Source organism: Mytilus trossulus, chromosome 7 (genome assembly GCF_036588685.1).
Source record: "Mytilus trossulus isolate FHL-02 chromosome 7, PNRI_Mtr1.1.1.hap1, whole genome shotgun sequence".
Lineage (NCBI taxonomy): Eukaryota > Metazoa > Mollusca > Bivalvia > Mytilida > Mytilidae > Mytilus > Mytilus trossulus.
In genome coordinates this window covers 39,234,383-39,244,103 of record NC_086379.1, presented here as the reverse complement: position 1 = coordinate 39,244,103, position 9,721 = coordinate 39,234,383, and the positions used below count along the sequence as shown (strand labels likewise).

Genomic DNA, 9,721 nt, shown 5'->3' with positions numbered 1-9,721 from the left:
ATATTCATTTTGTCTTCATGTCTCTTACATAAACATTTTACCAAGCTGACCACACTCTTACTTATTAGTTGGCGCACACCAACATTAAAACCTATGGCAAATAACTTTGTCGGGAAATAAATGAAGCAAAAGCAAAATTATTTGTCCTTATAATCATTTTAACTTCTAAATAAGAACAACACATTTCATTATGATAATCAAATATTAATCTTTTCGATACAATTATCAATTACTTAAAATAAAGACTATATGATTGTTTAATCAGTTGTTATATTATTTGGCACGTGTCAATCGGTTCATTGATTTTCGGTATATCAAAGAAAAATGGGCACGTGCCTAGAAAATGTTGAATATCTTTTTTATTTATGATTATTTTTCTATAAAATATAAAATTTATGCATTAAATATCAATCTTTAACAGAATATGCAAAAATAACACGTATAACAGTAGTCCTTCTAGTCCTTAGTGGCATTGTATAGTTCTTAGTGCACTAAGGAGTCCTTAGCAGTGTTTAGACGTACCGACAACTATCCACAACAGACCAAAATGACACAAACATCAACAACTATAGGTCACACAAGGTCGTTAAAAACTTCCATTTATTGTTGTCCACTGAAAATAAGCTCATAAAAACACGAATCCCCGTTTACTCAATTTCACCCTTATTTGTTAATATTTCTTTATCTTTTTCTTTTGATTTTATCATATCTTTTTTTGTGAAATATTTTGTGTGGTCGGCGAACATGAAATTGCCTCCGATGCTACAAAGAAAATTTGTTTAATGTCATCTGTTGCAATATATGCTAAGTACTACACGTGGACAGGATGTTCCCCAGAAAATAAGTTATACACACCCCGATATAACCCCGAGGGCACACGCTACTGTCATATGGAAAATTACTGGGTCACCTGTAAGATGGTAATCAGCCATGCAACTAATTAGGTTACTGACCATGTCACTTCAATTTAAAAAGTATATCGTTAGATATCAAAATGATAAATTCATTTTTAATCAAAAATTTAAGAACTAAAAGATTTATCATTATAATGAAGTGAAATAATTCAACCAAACTCGTATAAAGATTATATACATATTTTTTTAATCTATGCCGGAAAGAATTGAAAACTGTATTTATAATTTTTAATTTGTTTTATAGACATCTGTGTAGGTCTCATGAAATGGAACTCACGCATGCCTAATTAAGATTTTAAAATTTATTGAAAAATATAACAAAAATTTAGGTTTGATATTAAATTAAAGTTTATACCTTTCCGCGCTGTAATTTATTTGATATGACATGAATCAAGCAAATTGTTTGAGGGATTTATGGGTTTGTCCATACAACGTATAAAAAAAGAAGTGTATGTTATTATAGTATTTCACATGCCTTGTTTTCGCCTTAAAGCTCATTATTCAGAGTGTTTCAGACAAGATGATGAAAATAACGTGCTAGATACTTTTTTCGATTATCGTGAAGAGACAATTTTAATTCCCATTCCTCCATGCACTCTACCCCTGTTGAATTGTATATTTATAATTCCTCGTGCTTTTAATTAGCTCTCCCCCTTTCGTGGTTACCGTTATGCCAACAAATACCCGAGGCTTGATTTACATGTAAAAATCATGGGCGGATCTAGTCATGATAAAGGGGGTTCCAACTACATGTCTCCATTAAATAAGGGGTGTCATTGCCGCTGGGTTTCTGTTACCTCACCCTTTTCATATAATTTAGATTTCAAAAGTGTATACCTTATTCATATATTGTGTAGGTTAAAACGTTATCTTTTCACATATTGTTAGCGTTTTGATTGGTGTTCAATGCAACAGTGCACTACCTATGTGTCAAAAGAGAGTTTTTACCGACCTGTTCACATATATTTAAGGTTCTTATATTAAAACTTTTCCTGATGCACAGGTAACCTATTCCAACGGAACGTCCTATCACCTTGTATATAGATATAGGAAGATGTGGTGTGAGTGCCAATGAGACAACTCTCCATCCAAATAACAATTTAAAAATTAAACCATTATAGGTTAAAGTACGGCCTTCAACACGGAGCCTTGGCTCACACCGAACAACAAGCTATAAAGGGCCCCAAAATTACTAGTGTAAAACCATTCAAACGGGAAAACCAACGATCTAATCTATATAAACAAAACGAGAAACGAGAAACACGTATATATAACATAAACAAACGACAACTACTGTACATCAGATTCCTGACTTAGGACAGGTGCAAACATTTGCAGCGGGATTAAACGTTTTAATGGATCCAAACCTTCTCCCTTTTTCTGTAGGAACTTGAGAGGATTCCCGAGATTATCATTTATGCAATGATTGCTCACAAAAAGCTAGGGGAGTCCAATCCCGGATTCCATCCCCTTCGACCCGCCACAGAATACAGATATAATTGATAATTGTTATTTAAAAGTCATATACTATAGCCACTATATAGTACTAGAACCGAACACCTGTTTTGTGTTATATATACATACACCACATCTTCCTATGTCTATATAGCTGATTTACCGTAAATAACTGCGAGAAAAGTAATAAAACACAAGTTGATAATTGTCTCTTCTCTGCTAATTTTAATGTGCATGCAATATTCACTCTGATTTACTTGTGAGACCACCGACACTAATAATAATTACCTACAAAATAATAGGTGCTCCTTCACTGGGAAGGGCATTTCGGATCTGATCAATTTATTGGTTCCATTCCCCCATTCTACACTTCTCCTCAGAAAAAAATGCCTTGCAATGCGTCATATTTATCTGGACTACTAACTTACTTCCATATAACTTTGAAAACAGACAATAATCTATTTCATTGGATGAGATTGGGCTCACGGATTTTTTAATGGATTGGTAATTTTTATTTATAGCACAAGTTTACCAAACAAGATTAATCACATTTTTCACCCTACAAATCAAATGGTTGCCTCCTCTCCTGACTGACTTACACTAGCTAAAAACATATAAACATATTCATATGAATATTTGGTATCATTTATTTTGTGTGACAACTCTTCACCAATGACCTGAGTGATTAGGGGGGGGGGGGGGTAGTCCAAATAATTATGACGTCTTGAAAGGCTATTATATTTTTTTTCTTTGACGCCTAACATCCACGTAGAAAAAAAATATAATAGCCTTTCAAGACGTCATAATTATTTGGGGGGGGGGGGGGGGGGTCAGATGGGGGATGGTTGCCTCAGTCATGTTTCTGTAATCAACAAAATTTTCACACAAATAGGGGGGCAGGGATTTCTCCTTAATAAGAAATCTCTATTTTCAGCATAAGCTCATATAAATTTGCCTTTTGAAGAACTGAAATTAATATGAGACGGCTAATGATTTTTCAGATGCTTTACATTAAAATACACCCATGTGACATACACAATTATATATAACGTTAGATCCAAATTTTAAAAGCTATTTTTTTCAATATTTAAATAATGTAGGATCAAATCTTGATACTTGTATGTAGTTGAAATTGTTAGCTTTAAACATTAAAAAATGAACACCCAAAATTTAAACATAAGAGTGACCATGTAGTCTTTATTAATGTATGCTATTGTTATGAAACTAGGTCAATGTAGGTAAACTGGCATCTATTCCCTTAAATCTTTGTTCCCAGTCACCCCAAGTTTGATTTAAATTAGTCAAGTATATCTACTCTATTAGCATGATTAGGTCTCTAGTTTGGATAGTTAATAACTTGCAAATTAAAATCATACTACTCCCAAATTTATATTTCTTTAAATATTATGGATGAAATAGCAAGTAAGAGATGAAATTAAATTGGATGAAATGTGGCATTTATTTTTGTTAAAGTAGTATGTCTGATGTTGTCAAACTTAATTATAGATCCTTAAGGGGTGGATCCAGTCATTTTAAAAAGGGGTGGGGTGGGATTCTAACCCAGGACAAAAGGGGAAAAGGGGGGGGGGGGGGGGGTCCAATTACATGTCCCCATTCAAATGCATTGATAATCCAAAAAAAGGGGGGTTCCAATCCCTTGAACCCCCCTCTGGATCTGTGCCTGCCCTTTAAAAATAAAATGATCCTTATTTTGAGTTAAAGCTTATAGATTTTTCTATAATGCTTCTCAGGGGCGGATCCAGCCATTTTCAAAGGGGGGTCCCAACCATGAGTAAAGAGGGGTTCCAACTATATCTCCCATTCAAATGCATTGGTCGGTAAAAGAAAAGGATTCCAACCCTTGAATCTATGGTCAGGTTGTTGTCTCTTTGACACATTCCCTTTTTCCATTATCAATTTTATCATGTAGTCGTCGTTGTCCCAGGACATTTAGTTTCCGCTTAATTACTTTAGTACAAGTTAATAGAAATCTGTGAAATTCAAACACAAGGTTTGTGACCAGAGTTTTTGTTCAGAGTTTAGGAATAACATGAATTAGGGGCCAAAAGGGGCCAATATTAAACTTTGTTTGATTTTATATAAAATTGAATTATTGGAGTTCTTTGATATGCCAAATCTAACTGTGTATTAAGATTCCTAGTTTTTTTGGTCCTGTTTAAATTGGTCTACCTTAAGGTCCAAAGGGTCCAAAATTAAACTTATTTTGATTTTAACAATATTTAAATTCTTGGTGTTCTGATTAATATGCTGAATCTGAATATTTACTTAGATTTTTTTATTATGGGCCCAAATTTAAAGTTGGTCCAAATCGGGGTCCAAAATTTTACTTTGTTTGATTTCAACAAAAATTGATTATATGGGGCTCTTTGATATGCTGAATCTTACCATTCATTAAGATTTTTTATATTTTGTCCCATTATCAAATTGGTCCACATTGAGTTCTAAAGGGTCCAAAATTTAACTTTATTTGATTTCATCAAAAAAAGAATTATTGGGTTTCTTTGATCATGTTGATATGCTGCATCTAACCATGTATTGAGATTTTGAACATTGGACCATTTTGGAGGTTAATTGTCAATTTAAATTTTTTTAAGTACTTGGACCACATTCATTCTGTGTCAGAAACCTATGCTGCATCAACTATTGAATCACAATAAAAATTGAAAATTCAGAGTTGTATCGAGCTTGAATGTTGTGTCCATACTTGCCCAAACTGTTCTGGGTTCAACCTGTACGTTTGTATCAAGCCGAGCCATGCATAGCATTTTTATTGGTTATTTATATATTAATTTGAAATTTTGACGAGTGAGACACATACTGATTATACTGTTAACAATATTTCAGCGAAACAAATTATAGAAGAATAGTTGAATCATGTCTTTTTTGTCAAATGAAAAATTAGTACGAACACAAAGAAAAAGTATGGGAATGTTTGTTTTTAAACTATTGACCAGGGTGAAAGTCTGCGAAAGTCATGACTGGCAAAAAGTTTGTGAAATGAAAAAGCACAAATATTCCATTCTTTTTAAATATAACTGCATATAAAGAAAAACACAAACTGATGTTTAATAATAGTTTTTACCCTTTTTATGTTTTATAGGACAAGAAATATAGAAAAATAATGAAAAATATAAACAGTTACAATAGAAATGAGCGCAAAACAAGATAAACAGAATACAACAAGGCCTAAATGGTAAGACCACTTCTATATACTGTAAATTCAGATTTTTCAGGGAATGGACAACTTATTGTGATTACAAAAAAAACTGTATAAAGATATATATCATAACATGATATATATATATATATATATGTTTCTGTTATCAAAATATGATTTCTTATTTTTGCAATACTCACCCAGTCACATTATTCGCATTACTAAAAAGTTTGGATAATTTCTGAATTACAGTAATAAAAGAAATTGCCTTTGAATGATGAATCATATAAAAATAAGAAAATGTGGTATGGTAAATGAGTGACTTATCCACCAGAGTTCAATGAAGCGGATGCAAGAAATTAAAGGTCAATCATGGGCCTGCCTTCAATAATGAGAAAACACTTCCTTTATAGGTCATTCATTAAAGATCCCAACATATAAAGATTTAAACAATCCAATTTATTTCAACATGTTCTGTTCAAAGGCAATAACAATTAATAAAAAAAAATCATGCCTAATATAAAATATTGTTTGTTTCTCCAATCTCGACCGACCCTGCAAAAATGGTCCTACTCATAAAATTTTATTGTCAAAACTAAGCCAAATATTATTATATTCATTTCTGATTTTTCGGGCTTACCGGATCATCAGATAATATTCAGGCTTTTGGGAAAAATAAAACTATTTACCTACCTACCTACCCACACCTGGCTTGTCAGAATAGGGATTAGGGAAACAAACAATATATTAATTTAGGCCTCATGTCTGTGAGCACTCAACCTGACCATAATATAGGACAGTGGTTCAACTATTAACATAACATATGAACATTCTATAACAACTATTGCAAGTGGCTCAACTTTAAATATCCCTGCAAGGCACTAAACAAAGAATATTAAATCTTTTACACAAAGCACTGAAATAAGTCAACTCATAAGCATGACAAGTAAGAATATCAAATGAAAGTTTCTCAAAATGTTCATTAAAACGTGATAAAATAAGCTTATTTATATTGCTGTTTTTTTCTCAATTTATAACATTTTTTTTTATTTTGTGTATTTATAGGTCAGATATCTTGGTTTTTATGATCATCAACAGGTCCTGCAGGTCTATACTGAAGAGGAATTTTAATTGTTAATACTTTTCTACATAATGTGCTAATTGGATTACTAATGTGAAATGAACTCAACTGTGTTTTTCTGGAAAAAGAAATAGAAAAAATCCTACAAAATTGCTATAAACAAAATGGAGTACTATCAAAGAACACAATTGTGTAAAATGTAACAACCTACATTCATATTCACTGATGGATTATGGAGAAATTAAGAAAAATAATAGTGTCTTTGTCATGTTTGTTGTCGAAATGAACACCTGCTTTATCCATTCATGTACATGGCTCCATCATATCAAATATACAAAGAAGATGTTTGAAGAACATGTTGCAAAAAATTTATTCAACAAATTGAAGGAAGATGTCTTGTGGATTGAATTATTTATGCACTGAACTGTTATGTAGGGGGTTGAATACACAGCAGCTGTAACAGAAGACAAGTTAATTTGACATGAAAAGTGTTTATTTTATTTAATATTCAAATATGAGCACAATATTAATAACATCACAAATGGTATGCTATTCATAGCGTTTTGCTTATTATTGTTTGGTCTTAAACATGCTAAACATTCAGCCTTTTGTTTTTGTATGTTAAATACTCACCATGAAAATTTGTATTACAGTACTAAAGTTTTAATTATCTTTTGTATCAATAATTCAGTCTAGCAGAAAATATATTAATACTGTTTGTACTGTTATGAGATTTCCATAGAGGAAAAACATTTCCTTAAGGGAAATTTGATGTTCAGAAATTTCCCTAGAGGAAATTTGATATACAATGATTTCCTCAGAGGAAATTTGTTGTCTTGATAGTTATCAAAAGTACCAGGATTATAATTTTATACGCCAGACGCGCGTTTCGTCTACATAAGACTCATCAGTGACGCTCAGATCGAAATAGTTAAAAAGCCAAATAAATACAAAGTTGAAGAGCATTGAGGATCCAAAATTCCTTGAAATTTCCTCCAAGGAAAAGTGTTTGTCAAAAATTTCCTCACAGGAAAAAGTATTTCCTCCAAGGAAAATTTGAAGCTACAAATTTCCTCACAGGAAAAAGTATTTCCTCAAAGGAAAATTTAAAGCTGCAAATTTCCTCGAAGGAAAATTTGAAGCTGCAAATTTCCTCAAAGGAAAAAGAATTTCCTCTAAGGAAAAAGAATTTCCTCTAAGGAAAAAGAATTTCCTCTAAGGAAATAGAATTTCCTCAAAGGAAATAATTATGCAGCAAATTCCCTAAGGGAAATCTTTTTCCCTTGAGGAAAAAACAATTTCCCTTGAGGAAAAATCTTTTTCCTTCAGGGAAATTTGATTTCCCTTGAGGAAAAGTACTTTTCCTCTGAGGAAATTGTTGAAAAAAGGGGCATAACTTTTTCAACAGTGGTGCTAGAGCCAAAAATTTTTAGGACAAATATCAGGGAACCAATACCAACCAAGTTATCAACTTTGTTTTGACTTAACTCCAAAAATTAAGGTGACAACTTTTGCACTCAGCGGAATTGCAAACTTGTCCCGGAGACTATTATTCTCTTACATGTTATGTGAAGTTTTTCTTGGAACATGATATTAGCCAACAAATAAACCATATGCAGTTGTAGTTTGATAACATATTTTTTTCTCTCAATAAATATATGAAAAGGATGACAAAAATACAAAGGCTAAAGATTGTGCATAAACATGAAGTTATATCAAGATTGACAAGTGTTACAATTTTAATCTAATAAAAATTACCTAAATTCTTCTCCCCTTAACACTGTTCTAAACATAATATAAATCTACATAATATAGCTTTCATTTAAATATATGATCATTATTTCAGCAGTCAATTCATTTATGGCAAAAATATTTACCAACATATATTTCAGGATTAAACAATACATTCATTTACATGTAGCAATATTAACAATAATCTGTTCATAGTACACAGATACCCCACTCTCATTATCGTTTTCTATTGGGATTATAAAGATTAGAAAGACTTATCAAGCTCAAAGGGTGTACTAATTTTGCAGTTGATTGATATTCAAAGAGGGACGAAAGATACCAAAGGGACAGTCAAACTCATAAATCTAAAACAAACTGACAACGCCATGGCTAAAAATGAAAAAGACAAACAAAAAAACAATAGTACACGTGACACAACATAGAAAACTAAAGAATAAACAACACGAACCCCACCAAAAACTAGGGGTGATCTCAGGTGCTCCGGAAGGGTAAGCAGATCTTGCTCCACATGCGGCACCCGTCGTGTTGCTTATGTGATTACAAATCCGGTAAATAGTCTAATTCGGTAGGTCAAATTCATGAAAGGGAAGGGGATTGTAGTTACGACGTAAGGAACATATCCGATATCATTTGTGAAACGGTTATTCCATAACGGTCAACCAACTCGTGATGGCGTCCGTAAAATTTACGAAGGGATGATTTCAACTTCACCATTTGGAACTCTTGGTTTAATAGCTTCCTTGTGAGCAGTAACCCTCTATCGAGAAAATCATGATAGGAAATGCAAGCACGGGAATATCGTATCAATTGGGAGATATATACCCCGTATGCAGGTGCTGCTGGAACTTACTCTAAAACTACCTTGCCCAAAAAATCTAATCTAATAAAAATTACCTCAATTTTTCTCCCCTTCACACTGTTCTTAACATAATATACATCTACATAATATAGCTTTCATTTAAAAAGATGAACATTATTCCAGCAGTCAATTCATTTATGCCAAAAATATTTACCAACATATATTTCAGGATTAAACACTACATTCATTTACATGTAGCAATATTAACAATAATCTGTTCAGAGTACACAGATACCCCACTCTCATTATCGTTTTCTATTGGGATTTTAAAGATTAGAAAGACTTATCAAGCTCAAATTGTGTACTAATTTTGCAGTTGATTGAAATTCAACTTTCTCTAAAACTACCTTGCCTAGAAATGTTTGGCTCCTCAGAGGTGTACATCCTTAAGTAAATATGCATATTAAATTATAATATCAAGCATTGATAATTCTTAAATCTTGGCTTGAAGTTCATGACTTTTACAAAACTCTTTTTAGGTA

At 32.3% G+C, this 9,721-nt stretch overlaps 1 long non-coding RNA gene across 1 annotated transcript; it reads left to right on the top strand.

The window, feature by feature from the left end:
- The first annotated feature begins 2,758 nt into the window (after positions 1-2,758).
- On the top strand, positions 2,759-7,188 carry LOC134727018 (uncharacterized). The gene is made up of 3 exons (XR_010108703.1): positions 2,759-2,873; positions 5,491-5,583; positions 6,613-7,188. It is a non-coding gene; the product is annotated as an uncharacterized LOC134727018 (long non-coding RNA).
- The last annotated feature ends 2,533 nt before the right edge of the window (positions 7,189-9,721 follow it).